Source organism: Lagopus muta, chromosome 16 (assembly GCF_023343835.1).
Source record: "Lagopus muta isolate bLagMut1 chromosome 16, bLagMut1 primary, whole genome shotgun sequence".
Taxonomy (NCBI): domain Eukaryota; kingdom Metazoa; phylum Chordata; class Aves; order Galliformes; family Phasianidae; genus Lagopus; species Lagopus muta.
In genome coordinates this window covers 7,454,134-7,468,778 of record NC_064448.1, presented here as the reverse complement: position 1 = coordinate 7,468,778, position 14,645 = coordinate 7,454,134, and the positions used below count along the sequence as shown (strand labels likewise).

Below are 14,645 nucleotides of genomic sequence, written 5' to 3'. Positions count from 1 at the left end.
TCTATAAAAGATGCAGTCTCTCCTTAGTAAGGCTTAGAAAATTAGTCTTCCAAATGTAATATTCACCAGACTGCCCTTCTCCTACAGTACTGGAGACAATCAGGTAGCAAAAGACTGTATTGGATAGTTATATGTGATATTGCCAAGTGGTAGAAGCTTTTACTATAATCAATGAAATGATGTAGTACTTTAAAGCACTTAAATTGCAATCTCATTTATTGAGTACATAAGCAATACCCTACTATATTTGTGTATAAGACCTTTGTTAAATTGCTATAGTACTTGTCAGATGTTTAGTCCTGGCATTAATCCATTTTGTTGGTCTTTCAGGAAATGCTGATTGGCACCTGCCATGAATAAGTGTTGTGAAACACCCTCCCTGACCCCAACATTTGTGGGAAGTCCTCATGCTTCAGGGTCTTGCAAATAGATGCATTTTAAGACCCAAGTCCTTTTCCCTTTCTAGTGATAATTTCAAAGGGAAAGTTCCATCTGAAGGTGGGGTGGTTTGCCCTGACAAAGATGTAATTTTGTTTTCCAGTTGTCTAATATGAGCTTTTAAAAGCTCATTTTTACCTTTTAATTCTTCCTCGGAGGAATGATGTCCATTAATAGTGGGTAGCAGCAGCCATGCCACAGCACTTTTCCTCAGTTGTCAGACAGTTTTGTCCTAATTAATTCAATAAGTCAGCTATTTTTGAAAGGGATTTAATAATGGGACCACTGTCCCTTATAGGTCACCATTCTTCAATAATCTGAACAGTGTTTAACCATGGAGAACCCAGGAATCCCAGGGTTTGCCCCAGGAGTTCCTCTTTTGGTACATACAGGGTCCAGTGACCATCCAACACTTTTGTTTTTTTAAAGGTAATCCATCATAAATGAGTACCTGGCTGACTTGCCAAGTGTAAAACTATAACACGATATAAAGAACCACAGTAAGTGGCAAAACCTTTGGCTGCAGCAAATGAGAATGAGCCGAATTGCAGCAGCCATAGACAGACGGACAGACAAAATTAAGGAAAATAGCTACTTACCTTTAGAAAGCCTACAAGAGGCAGGGATCTCCAGCAACATGCTCTTGCTTCCACTGCCAACCCTTAAATGAGGTCTGGAGAGGGGTGGATCCTGGCTCCAGTCCTTCTGGTCACTCAGGTACATTGCATACAGCTGAAGTCTTTTGGGTTGGCCTTCCCTTCTCACCAGGTGCTCCATCACTGGTTGAAGCTGTGACTTAGCATTTCCTCTAGACTCCTCAACCCTCATTATTTTCAAGTTTCTGTTTCATGGAGAATACTGGAGGAAAAAAGGTCATTTTGAATTGACAAAAAATATTTCTCCCACTTCCATTCTTAAATCAAAGATCTGCTGTGACAGCTAGGTTCATATATGGCTCAGTCTGATATATCTGAGAGCTGTTCCTGCCCATTAGTAGTGGGTTTCTTATGGGGTCCTGGTTGTGATACAGCTGTGGTACCACATCAGTAAGCATAAGGTAGTCTGTTGCTATGTTCAGTAACTTGTTGGTGTGTCTTCAAGTTATTGCCTCATCCTTGAGCAGGTAACATGAGGCATATCAAGAGCCCCTGGTGGTTGCGTGGTAGAAGTTCCAGTTTTCTGCTCCTGTTGCTGTAGCCTAGAGATGCAGAAGCATTGTAGCAGTTGTCTTTCTACACAGGTTACATCACTTGATGAAAGGAGACATGGCAAATGTATCAGCACATCTTAAGAAGGGCAGCACAGTGTGCTGGCTGCAGCTTCTCACCTTGAGTGACTTCAAACTACTGAATTCCAGAGGGAAGTAAAGAAGTGTGTGTGAGAAAAAGCAAAAGTAGAGCCTTGTAAGTGAGCCTTTTAAATATGAGAGGATAATGCAGCTTTCAAATCACTTTTCCTGCAAGTGAAAATTAGCTCGTGCTGTAGACAAATACTGGCCCTGCCTGTTTCCCTCTAGGGACTTGATCACTGTCCATCATTACAATCTCTATAGCCTGGGTTTTTTGGGAAAGATAAGATTATTGAAAACCCAAGGCAAAAGACTCTTGAAAAATGGCTTTGTACAATAAACAAGAAAGGCAGCCTCACACAGAGGAGAGGCTGTGCACTGAGGATGAGAGCCGTTCCCATGACAACGCCAAAAACCTTTCACCATTGGGTATCAACAGGAGAACATCTCCCACGGCAAGTGCACGAAGCCAGGAGCTTGCTTAGTCCTCATCTCATAAATCATCCTGATGGACAGCTCTGATCAGCACTGCCAGTTGTGCATGTGCAGCTCGCCTCCCAGGCACCACCTGCCTTTGGATGAAAGGAAGACCAAATAAACTTAAAGCTCCAGAGCTGGCTGTGTGTAAAAGGGAAATTAAGCTCTGCTAGTGGTGCTAGATTTCGCTCTGTTCTCTAGCTGAGGAATTGCAATTTTTAATGATGTAAAAACAAGCAAAAATCCAGGACATCTTAAAACTGTTTAAGAGGACCACTGAAGAAGTTGTGATTTTGCTCAGCTGCAGAGAAATCTCTCATTGACTCCGGATGGAGAGAGAAGGGCAGCTTGGGAGAATTTTGCTGTATTTCATGCTAATCCTGTAGTGTTTGGGTTCTGATTCAACCACTTTCCTTCTGTGTTTGAGAGGTGGTAAAAGAACATTTTTCACCGTGAGATATTCAGTAGACCTGTCAGCTCCCTGATATGTGGGACCAAGCTTCTACAGTTATCTTAACGTATGAGAATCTGAGAATCTGCTTACTTTTTTAAGGAAAAAACCCTTATGCATTTGGGAATGAATGAATAAATAAATAAATCTAATGAAAGCTCTGTGGCCAGAGGTAAAAAAAAAAAAAAGCTACAGAACTCCTTAATTTCCTTAAATATCCTTCTTGCTCTAAAGACAAAGCTGCTTTTTCTTGTCTAGAGGAATTGAGTACATTGTGCTTTATTGGTACGAGTTAGCAAATAATCCTCCATAAATAGGGCTGTTCTGTTATCTTTAGCTTTTCAAAGCACGTTTTTGTCCTTCATTCTGAATATTTTGAGGATTTCAATATGAAGATCGCTGACTCTTCTTATTTATTTATTTATTTTCATTATTTTAGAGGAAGTTTTTCTCAAGTCCTCTCCAGCCACAACACTGGTTGCTTGGTGATGGTGTTGATACTGCAAGTGTGGGAGTAGAGGTGAGAAGGGAGAGGGGATTCTGAACCAGCAATTATTCTGTTCTGTAAATGCCTACTGCAGCTTCAAACCACAAGAACAAAAATCAGCAAGAGGATGATTTTTTCCTGTTTTTTTTTTGTTTTGTTTTGTTTCTTTGTCTTTGGTGCTGTTTTCCCTATTTCCCTATTTGGGTGCAGTGCATTCACTTTTAAAGCTGTTCCACTGTTTTGTTGAAAAAGCTGTTCTGTGAGTCAGCATCTTTTAATGTCCACATGGATCTGCAGGGCCCTCAGGCTTCTGCTCATAGTGCCACAGTTCTCACATCCCATGGGGCTTGTCCACAAGTCACCATGATATTATAGGGCCTGGACACACATTCAGGGTGGGATGTGCTTTGTGGCATCTTGTAAACATCATGGAGAGATACTGGAAATGGAGAAAGCTGGAACCGTGGTGCAATTTGTGCACATCTGCTTACAAACATCACAGTGTTGCCTTTTTTCATGAGTTCAGGCACAGCATTTGACCCCACACTCCCTGAAGTAATAAGTTCCACAATTGGCCCGTGCTCGAAATAAGGCACAATTTCCCATCCAGCATTCCCCCATCCTCAGGCTGTGGAGTGATTCCATGCTGAGATCTGTGCAGCAAGGCTCTGTTTCTGCACACTGGTGTTTTGCTTCTACTGTTCTTGTTTTACTTGAGGTTTGCCACTGCTGTTCTGAACCAATAGCTGCATGCTTCTGGGTTACTGGGAGGACTCTGTAGTCAGATTCCAGCTCTAATGGGCTTTAACCTTTCTCTGCTCCCACACCAATCCTCAGACTGATGAACAAGCTCCTGGGTTATTACTTGTGCCATGCTTCTCCCATTAGTCTTTTGCAGATGGGCAGAAGATTTTTAAGAAATGGGAATTGCTCAGCCCATCCTGCCAGATGCTCTGGCTCATGTAACCCTGTGCTTTCCTCCTCATCTGCCGGCTGGGGGGATGTTCTCTGATCATTAAGAGCTCACACTGGAGAGCACAGAGTGCAGCTGAACATCTTCCTGCTGAGCACAGATGTGTATGCATCTTTTGTGGGCTCCTCCAAACCAGAGCCTGTGACCACTTCTGCATCCCAGGTGTGGGGACAGGTGCTCTGATGGGGTTGTACTTTCCCAGGAACCAATTGCAGGTTGTGTGGATACTGGCTGGAGAAATTCTGGGTTTCTTTGATGTGACAACAGGATGCTGTTGCATTTTGTTACCATTTTCTCTCTCTATTGTAACTCAGTCTAGCAGGTGGATGCAATGTGAAAGCAGATCTCTGAAATGTTTTAACAAGGAGGGTGGCTTAGGGCCCCATTTCAATTCAGGGGGTATACACAAGTAAGTGGTTTCACAAAGGATGCTCAGCCATAATTGAGTGCCCGAGAGCTGACACTCCCTCTTCTCCTCAGCTGCCTTCTGTGGGCATTGACTGTGCTCATTTGGGCACAGCAGTATGAGGACAGCTGGCAATCCTGGGTGGGAATTTTCTTCTTCAAGCAGTTTGATACTGTTCCTCATGGGTAATGGCCTTAAAATCACAACTAAACCTTGGATGCAGGCTCACAGGGCATGTGTGGATAATTCTTTAGTGTGTCAGCTGTGTGGCTTAATTTCTGTGTCATAACACAGACTGATGGCAGATGGGAGCTTTGGGTTTGAGAATTCATTCAGCTCCATTCAGATGTTTTTTTGTTTGTTTTCAACAGTCAGAATTGCAACAGTAATGGTGGATCACAGAGGTTTCTGGGAAATGGAATTAACAATTAAAAAACCTAAGTACAATAAAATGTATATGGGTGTGAGTGTCAGAGAAAGGAGTGTTTCCCATAGCTGGAGTCAGTAATTGATGTTCACAGTGTAGAACTGATGGCATGCTGACATATTGTGATGCACTGTGGCTGCCCTGAGCTGGAAAAGCAACACAGTCACAGCAGACCCACATGTCACCTGCATCCTTGGGGGAGAAGGGAGCAAACGGGGGGGAGAAAAAGGGTTTGGCTCCTCATTACCTGATGACCACATGAATCCTGAGCAGCACTGAGGCACAGTGCCCCCAGCATGAGATGTGCAGTGTTCTGTGCCAGTGGGCAGGAAGGAAGGAGGGCTGGTTGGGAGGATTGCTGCTGAAATGGGCAGGCTGGAAGGGGCAGGAGCAGAGGGAGGCACTGCTCTGCTGGTAGGTTCCATGAGAAGTGCAATGTAATCTTGTGTTTCTCTAAATGAACTTCCGTTTGGCATTTGAAACAGCCAGAAATGGCTTCCGAAACAGCAATACAGGAATGGTTGCTACATTTACATATTGGGAATGGTTTATTAAACAGCTGTAATTGTGCAAATGCAATGGTGGATATGTCTGCTTTATGGTGGCACATTTCCGTAAGAATGGCTTAATGAATGTATTGAAGTCCTTCTTTGGGAAATGCAGAAGCCATGCAATTAAGCAAATGCATTTTCCAGGATTCTGATCCTGCAGTTTTTTTGTGTACTCTGTATGACTGCAATGGATTTATTAATTCCTGGGTACCTTTGGAAGGAAGTGAATATATGCAGCATAAACACAGAGCTCTCCTTCAACCTCATGGATATGCAAAAGCTGTTTTCTCTGTCTTCCGTTTGGAAAGTAGCCTTACTCACCTGCAAGGATGTGCGATGGGTTTAGATTTCTTTACAACCACCCAAATCTTTCAACCCTCCTCACAAAGGCATTGCCTTGGGCCAGACTGAAAGGCAATGCATGCACTCTGCAGCTTCTATGGTGCTGGAAGGCAGAACAGCCATAGCTCACAGCATGATGGAGAGGTTGCTGCAGAAAGGGCCCCTCATCTGTCTGTCCCTTGGGCTGTCTTCTCATTTGCTGTCTTCGGGATTTGATAGATAAGCTGTCACTTCAGGTTTGTCTTGGAAAGTAATGGGAAAATCACATCAGGGTCTCTGAGAGAAGCCTGAGGGGAGATGGTTAGGAGAAGCAGTTCTTCACTTGAAATCAGAGAGGAAAAAGTCTTACCTGAAATTTGTATGACAAGCACACATTCAAATTCTATGTTAACTGCAAATGTTTCTAGAATGGAGTAGTTTCTAATTTCATGATCCATGTTCTGCTCTGTATTCCTATGTTAGACCAAATCCTGCTATTCTCAGAAGAATTGAAATTGCTTGGAGCAATTGAGCAAGTGTGCATTTTCCAAAGGTGCCCAAAGGCTTTAAGGCAAGTTAAAGCTGAACATTTACATGTCTTCAGTGTTTTGAACAGCCCCAGCTCAGGGGATCCAGTGGAAGTCAGTGCTCTCCCAGGGGCTGTAGGCTGCAATTCCAAAGGTTGTCACTCTTAGACACAGAGGTAGCAGCACCTGGGGTGCTGGGGCAGTGCTGTCCACCCTGGATTCACAAGGGAAGGACATAAAGTAGCCAGATCACAGAACTTCATGTGCCTGAAGTGTCAATTATATAAGGTTTTTGCCAGCATGACTCTGTCACCTGTTGTTCAGATGTGAAGAGGGGTTTGAGATTCCCAAACTGCAATTACAGCTGCTTGCTGGGACTCAAGTCCCAGTCCCTTAGGAGCAAGGGGATGGAAATCCAAAACAGCACTCACATCACCTCATGTTCAGCCTCTGTCTTGCCCTCTGTCACAGAGGAAGAGACGGGGAAAGGTTAATAAGCAAATTACTTTTAACAAATCCTGGGCCTGGAGATAGCTACATTTTAATTGATTGTGTTAATCTGTTTGCCTATCTTGCTCCTTCTTTAATCTTTGCATCTATTAATTATTGCAAAGCAGTTCTTACTGATAACTCCCCGGCAGTTTGCACTGTTCTAAAATTATAAAATGATATAGTTGGCAGAATGGGTATAGACATGCACAGTTAATTGGGTTTTTGCAGAAGAAAATTACATGGTATAACAACACGCCCAGGGTGCCATGAGAAACACAGTTTCTTGTTACTTCAGTAAATTGGTTTGGGAGAATATGATGTCTGGATTATGAATTGTTTTAGGATCTATCCCAAAGCTGCAAAGTGTTTGAAAGCCCTATCATTTGGATTTCTACCTCCTGTCCCCATCATCATGAACACATTGCTGGTTCTGCTGCTCCCATTGGTCTTATCTTCCATTCATTCACTAAGGCAACAGCAGGTGCAGAGTCCTTGGCAGCTGTTTTCATTGGGTGTCCACAGCCCCAAGTCACAGGAGCCATGTGATTGTAAAACAAGACATGGTCCTGGCAAGAGGTGGGCTGTGAAAACCCAAGGTTTTGGGGGGGGAAACAGTATTTCTGCTTCTCACTTCTTTTTTAGGAAGTAGGATTGGTTAGAAGCAGTTGAGGACACTTTTCAAGTGAGAACAGTTGGTGAGAATGAATGTTTTTCATTTCCTGCTAAGTGCAATTCTCAAAACCAAGGCTTTGGTGGTTGGTTTTTCTTTTTTTTTGGTCTGTTTGTTGGTTCTTGTTTGCTTTCTTCAACCTGAATGCATAAACTTGAGTGGACCTGAAGGTATTACGCAATTTTGGAAGCTTTTGTGTCTGGGAAACAAACAAACAAACAAACGATGAATACTTTGAAGGTTAAATGGAGATTTAAAGCTTTTCTTGTCATTTCCATAGAAAAGAACAACTCCTGCCCCTCAGGATTTTGAGTAGCAAATCTTTGTAATTGCTATGTGCTACCTTAGCTCTAAGTATCAATAATTTGTTACTCACCTTTCCCCTTTGATGTCACACAGTGTCCCCAGCTGTGGCAGGGCTGAAATCTGCACTCTGAACCCCAGTTAAGCTCCTGGCTCCTGCACACCTCTGAAGCTGCAGCTTTTCTTCCTCCCCCACCCCCCGCTTCATCACTTCAGTGTAAAAGGTGGATTCCAAACTTCGCCATCTTAATGAAAGGCTCAGATTCCCTCAACAAGCAGCCCTGGATGCAAGCAGCAAAGCTCATTTCATCCTGCCTATGCAGTGTGCCATCTCCTCCGGTCATCTCTACTAATCTCATTAAAGCTCTGTTTTTATGAGTTGGAGATTTGTAATTTTTGTGTTGTTGTTGCTGCTAGTGTTGGAGCTCTGCATCAGAGCTTGTTCTTACAATTAATGTGACAGATGTTGAACTAGTACATCAAAACAGCACGGTTGAGGCAGAAAATCACTGGGAAGATCATCTTTAATCAAACAGCACTGATTCACATTTAACTGGGTAGCTGGGAAGTCCTCTACCTAGCTGGCTTCCCTAAGGACATGGTCTTCTTAAAAGCTTTGCTTAGCTTCCTGGGTTCCACCACTTGGGCTTTTTGAAGGAAACTCTTTAAATACCATTTCTGTCAGCATGTCAGAGCTGTAGCTGAGAAGTTCTGAACCCTAGCAATTCTTTTTGTACTTATTTTCTAGAAACTGTACAAAAAGAGAAGTGTAAGGGAGACAATCTTGGTTTGAAGCTCCCAGAGCCAAACTGTGTTGGTTAGGTAGAAATTCTTTGTTTTGGGACTCCCAACTCTTTGAACGCCACTCTCTCCATCTTTCTGCAAAGAATTTGTGAATACAAATAGAAAACACACACATCCCCACGCCTCCAACTGGGCCTGAGTAACTGGGAGTTTTGAGGGAGGCTTGTGGGAGCTGGGAGTACCTTTGTTGGTCAGTTACAGTGCCTTCTGACACTGCACAGTTCTATCACTTATAGGCATCCAGTGCATGGGAAAGCTTTGAGATTTGCCAAGATAATAACAGCTGCTCTCCACAATTCTGGTATGCAGGTTACCAGAACTTTAGATTAATGTCAGTATTTTCATATTGCCATAAATAAACTTTCATTCTTGATCAGAGATCATTGTGTGCTGCAATACATTGGTATGTGAACAGAGTATTGGCTGTGTGATGTAGTCTTACCATAACAACATTTGGCGCCGCTTAAGATTCAGGAGCCCAGATTTCAAGAGCTGAAATCATTTCTAGCTGGCAGGAGCCCACCCAGCAGTGCTCAGGTACCAAGAACACCAACCTCAGTTATCAGTACTTTTTTCAGTAAAATTCCTAGCTCTGAAGCTATTAGCCTCTGTGGCACCATAAGGTGCCATCCTGGTGCAGGAGCAGCATGGCAACATCTGTGTTCCTGCAGTGTTCTGCTTCTGAGTCAGTATTTCCCCTCTCTTGCTCTATATATACACCAATGGAATCTTTGAGTTAAAAACCTAATTAGTAAATGTGTCATTTACATGACAAAGTGGAATGAGCAGGTGGGATGCCACTGTTCTTCACACATGTGCTGCCCTCTGAAGGTGATGGGAATGGAGTTTGGTTCTCAAATGCAGCAGATACATGAGGAAGCTGTGGGCAACTCAAGTGCTGCTAGGATCTCTGCCAGAGAATTGCTCAAGGAAATTAACGAGTGGGAGGGGAAGGAGAAGGGGGAGGTGGAACCATCTTTTCCTACTGCACTCTCCTGCAGTGGAAGGCTGATGACCTTAAGCTATTGAAATGCTTATAATTGTCTCATTATGGATAGAAAATGTAATTAGAAGGGACAGCAATCTTTCTCCAAATTCAAAACACCACAGTCTATCTTTGAAAGCAATTTTGGCCATTAGTGCAGGTGGTAATGTCCCAGCAATTGAACTCAATCTAATTGCAGTGTCAAATGGCTAAGGAGAAAAAATGAACTCTCTCCCCAATGCCACTTGACACAGCTGTGAGTCCACAGGGAGAATTGGGAGCTCAGGGCAGTGTGGAGCTGGGTTGGGAGAGATTAGAGTGGGACACAGGCACCCATGGGTGGGTACTCACCAACTGGAGGGGCTCTTCACTGGCTCCATTCTCCCAGTACCATTTCCCATTGAGACCAGGAGAGCACACAAAGCAGCATGTTCTGCATCTGCAGATGGCATCGATTGTGTTATTTTTGCTGGGGATGAGTGGCTCAACCACGTGTTCTCCAGTACAATGAGCTAAATTTACTCACGTCTTTGTCTTGCTTTTCCTAGATTTTAAAGCAGCTCCACTCCATGTCCCAGAATAAAGGATGCTCCCTAGATTTGCCAGCAAAGCTGAAATAGGCATGGGAGAGGAGCTGGGTGAAAGCACACACTCTTTCATGGTCTCAGCACAGCGTCTCTTCCTTCTCTTGCTAGCAAGGGATGGCTTCAGCCAGCCAAGTTCCTTCTGAGCACGGAGAGCGGTTCACTAGGGCTCAGAGCAAACAGGCTGGGCAGCTGCTGATAGCCCCTAGTCATTGCTCTCCGGTGCTCTTTGAGGCTTTCAGAAAGTCCTGTGAGACCTCTGAATCTGTGAGAAACATAATTTCACATGCCTCAGTATAGAATCAATCAGTATACAGAGCTTTAGACTAAATAGGATTGTTGCAATGGAAAAATAATGAGTGAAAAATGCTTACCAATGTTGTAGGCTCACAATACTCTCCAGGAGGAGTGATCTCCAGGAAAAGATCCTTCCTCAGTGGCAGTCAGCACTTAAATGGGATCTAGGAGAGGTGCAGCCAGGCTCCGCCCCTCCCGGTAGCACAGGTGAATTGCCTTCACCTTTGCTCCCATGGCTGACTCATTGCTTGCCTCAGGTGGTCAATCAGAGGTTCAGGCTGTGATTCAGCAATTCCCAAACACTCAGGCATTATGAAGTTGAACAATCTATTTTTGGTGGAACAACATATTGGTCTTGATTTCAACCTGTGGTGTATTTTCTTTGAAAGAATTTACAGAACTCCTCTCTCTATTTTTTATTTACACGTTTAATCTCATGTTTTCACATGCTTTTTTATCCAGGGGATACTGAGGCGCTGGCACAAGCTGCCTAGAGAGGTTTGTGGGTGCTCTCTTTTGGAGACATTCAAGGCCAGGTTGGCTGGGAGATCCAACCTTATCTGGGAGTGCTACTGGCAGACAGAGACCACCCTTGCAATGCATCCACTGCTCCTCTGCTAGGGAGGGACTGACATTTCCAGAAATACTGCTCAGAAAAGCCGTCGCATGAGGAAAGTATTACTATGGGAACTGGTGGAAGGTACCATCTGGTGGTACCTGTCCAGAGCTCATCTGCAACGTGTCTCCATGGGCTCAGCCTTTAAGACATCATGTCATGACTTTGCAGCCTGAAAAAGAGGCGGTGATGGTGTGGTGAAGAAGGCCGAGGCTGAATGGAAGGAACTAACAAGAAAAGTAGAAAAGCTAATTTTTTTTTAATCTCGTGAGACATGAAAGAAGATTTTTGCAGCTAATGAATTATTTCTGAAAACACTAGTAATAGCTACAGGCAACATTAACTTCAAGAATCCCAATGAGCAAGCCTCATTTATGCACAGATTTAAAATTCTGATGTATTTTCATTTGCAGTAGCTCAACTCCAACATGATTGGGGGTCTGGAAGGAGGCCAGAAGAAGCAGTCATGTTGCTGACAGTTTAGCACTAATCTCCTTAGATGCAGCAGTGGAAAGCACTGGTCAGATCCTACTGCAGTCTGGGGCAACCAGTTATTTTAGCAGAGATACTCTAACGCCCTTTGTTAGCACTGGAAAAGGGGGGAGTTCATGGTTGCTGCAAGCACAGTGGTGTTTTCAAGATCAGTTGTGTCACAGGTTAAACAGCTCTGCTGCTATTAGAAAACCCAGAGTGGGACTCTGGCCCAGCCGAGAATAATGGAAGTATTGCACTCATCTTCATACACAAGAATGTTTCAATGAAACTCCAAACTCCACTGCCAAGTTGGTGTTAAAACCCAGCCAGGACCATGGACTGGAGCACCACAAGGCATTGGATCCCATCCATAAATGGGAATGTGGTGGCCTGAAATCTCATCTCACAGCTGGAGCCGGGCTTGGAGTTTTCTGGAGCATGGTGAAGGGGCTGCTGGGGCTGGTGCTCATAGGCTTGGTTGGTATCTCAGTGGCAGTGCTTGGTGATGAAGGGATGTGTCATCCAAGAGAAAAAGGGAAACAGATGGTAGAGGGAGTTACAGTGGGAGGAAAACCCAATTAGAAGTCCCAGCATGGTTTGTGGTAGGAATATGGATCTTATACCTTGAGTAACAGCCAGGGAAAGAGTGGCACTCAGTTTTTTCACTCATGGTGGTGAAGATTCTTGTTTAAAGCAGAGGTTGATACTGAAAAAAAAGCATTTCTGAGGCTTTTGAGAGATTCTTCTCCACAGGGAGAGAGAGAATGTGGACAATACAACAGGAAAGATGATAGACTGAAATCTAGAATGCAGGATCATTATTCCAATACAGTTTTTAAATTTTGTTTTCCTTTTTTTTCCTCTGGAAGGATGCTTAATGTTTGAGACAGCAGCCAGGGAGGTGGAAGTCTGTGATTTCACCCTGGGGATACCACCAGCCCCCTCTGCCATAGACATCCTTCGTCTCTGGGGTCACTTGCAACCCTGTTTTAGCCACCCAGCAGTTAATTTCAAGCATCAGTGAGCATTAACATGAGCTGAAGAAGGGCAGCCAGCACCTTTGGGCCTCACTTTCTGCAAAGTACTTCATTTGTGCCAGTTGTAACTCCCTGCAGTGCAGAGGGACCAGGCATGCTGTCATTCCCAGCCCTGATGTGGGTTGTGGCCAGTAAGAAGTGTTACCTGAATTGCAAATCCAAGCCTGGAATTCCAGAAAACATCCAACTTATGTTTTCCTGTGCAATTTTTGCCTCCCCATCTCCTTGCTCATGTGTTGTGATGGAGCCTGATGGCAGCACCCTGCCTCAGAGAGAAATCCTGCCCAAGGACTAGGGAATCAAGCCATAAAAATAAGTACTGAAGAGCAAGAGATATAGTGAAAGTTTTGAATTTTTGTTTGTTCTTTATTACTGTGATCCTTTTTTCTCCCCATGGAACTGTTCCTTCCTGCTATTGCACTGAATTAGCTTGCTGAATACATCTAACATTTTTCCTTCTCAGATCAATAACTAATGTTAATAAATAACTCCTCAGAATACTCTTATGAAATAGATATGTGTTTCCTCCCTACTGAAGAGTGCTCTGGAACAAAGGATCATAGTTAAATATAGGACCAGGGCTCAGGCTTCACCACTGTGCTAAGGCCATCAAGTCATCCTTGATGTTCATAATAGCAGTGGTGGAAATAACTGCTCATGTTTAAAGCTTTTTTGCTTTACATAAAGTCCAAGAAATGCTGTTCTGCAAGTTTATTCTGGAACTCTATGAATGCACAGATTACTCATAATGTAGGCATATATTTAAGAAACTGCAAAACAGTATGGAATACTTGCTGCCTTGGAAAGCCTCTTCATTTACCTCTGTACATCTGGAAAATCTTCTTACAGCTCCGGATCTGGTCTGGTCAGTGCAGCCTCTTGTCTTACCTTCCATTCATCTACCCTGGCACCAGGGTTGGAAACAGACACTCGCAATATCCTTCCTTCATTTTCTCTTAATTTTTGTTATATAAATTCTATATATTCTGGAATAGAGGCTCTGAACTGCTGAACTCAGACTGAAGTCAGCTCTACTAATGAGCTCATTTATATTAATAGGATATCAACTGTTCCTTTTTGCTGGATTCCCAGTGGAACAGCTGATGGTCTGCTTTATTCCATGTTGGCTTTCTACTTCGACAGAAATGCCTCAAAAACATTTGTTTGCTAGAAAATCTTAGTGGAAGCCAGTACTGCTGATGTGAAAAACAAGAGAATAGGGAAAACCACAGATTCTTCTGGTCAATTAGACCTTTGGAAAACAGTCTAATCTTTTGCATATGATTAGTCAGCTTGTAATAGCTGCCTTCCAACAAATAGCCTCATGGTTTCTGATGACTAATCCTGAAAAAAAAAAGGAGAGAGTTAGAGCTATGGTTACGTTATTTGCCACGAGCTTGAATTTAAGAGTTCGGATGTTGCTGATATAGCATATCAGCCTAAGATTCCTTTTTCTTTCCTGGTCTAACTGGTGAGTAACAGCTCTTTGGAGATGATGGATAAGAAAGGCTACATTGGACAACTTATGGGCAAATCTATCTATGGGGAATTAATCATTTTTGACTTACACCACTAGAAAAGTGCTTATATACTTTCTATTTCTTTGTCATTGTTTTTTACCTGAGATTTTCTTTTCCATTTACTTGCCTCTTCACACTCTTCAGAGCTCCAGGGACATCCAGACCTTTCCATTAGCAGGGAGGGCAGTGCATAGCTGGTCTGAGACCGAGAGCAGCGTCACCCCAAACATAGAACAGGCCGCAGGGCTGCCCAGGGCATTGTGTGGAGCCTAACGGCAAGCAGATTGCACATTTGCATAATGATGCAAATGAGTGATCTGATCACAGAAGGAGTGTCGTGTCTTGGCAAACCCTCACTACCATTGCACAATGCTGGAAATCATCCAGGAAGGTTTGGGAAGAGGTCATCTTCCCATGATAAGCTTTGAGAGAGATGAACTCTTGTGGGCTTTGCTTCCTATGGAGCTGACTGTGAGGGAAACCCACAGCCTTGGTGCCATCACCTTCCTCCATGGCT

At 43.6% G+C, this 14,645-nt stretch overlaps 1 long non-coding RNA gene across 1 annotated transcript; it reads right to left on the bottom strand.

Moving 5' to 3' along the window:
• Nucleotides 1-6,642: 6,642 nt before the first annotated feature.
• On the bottom strand, nucleotides 6,643-10,616 carry LOC125701221 (uncharacterized). The gene is made up of 4 exons (XR_007380173.1): nucleotides 10,559-10,616; nucleotides 10,127-10,449; nucleotides 9,952-10,039; nucleotides 6,643-7,707 (listed from the first exon to the last, which is right to left on the bottom strand). It is a non-coding gene; the product is annotated as an uncharacterized LOC125701221 (long non-coding RNA).
• Nucleotides 10,617-14,645: the final 4,029 nt, after the last annotated feature.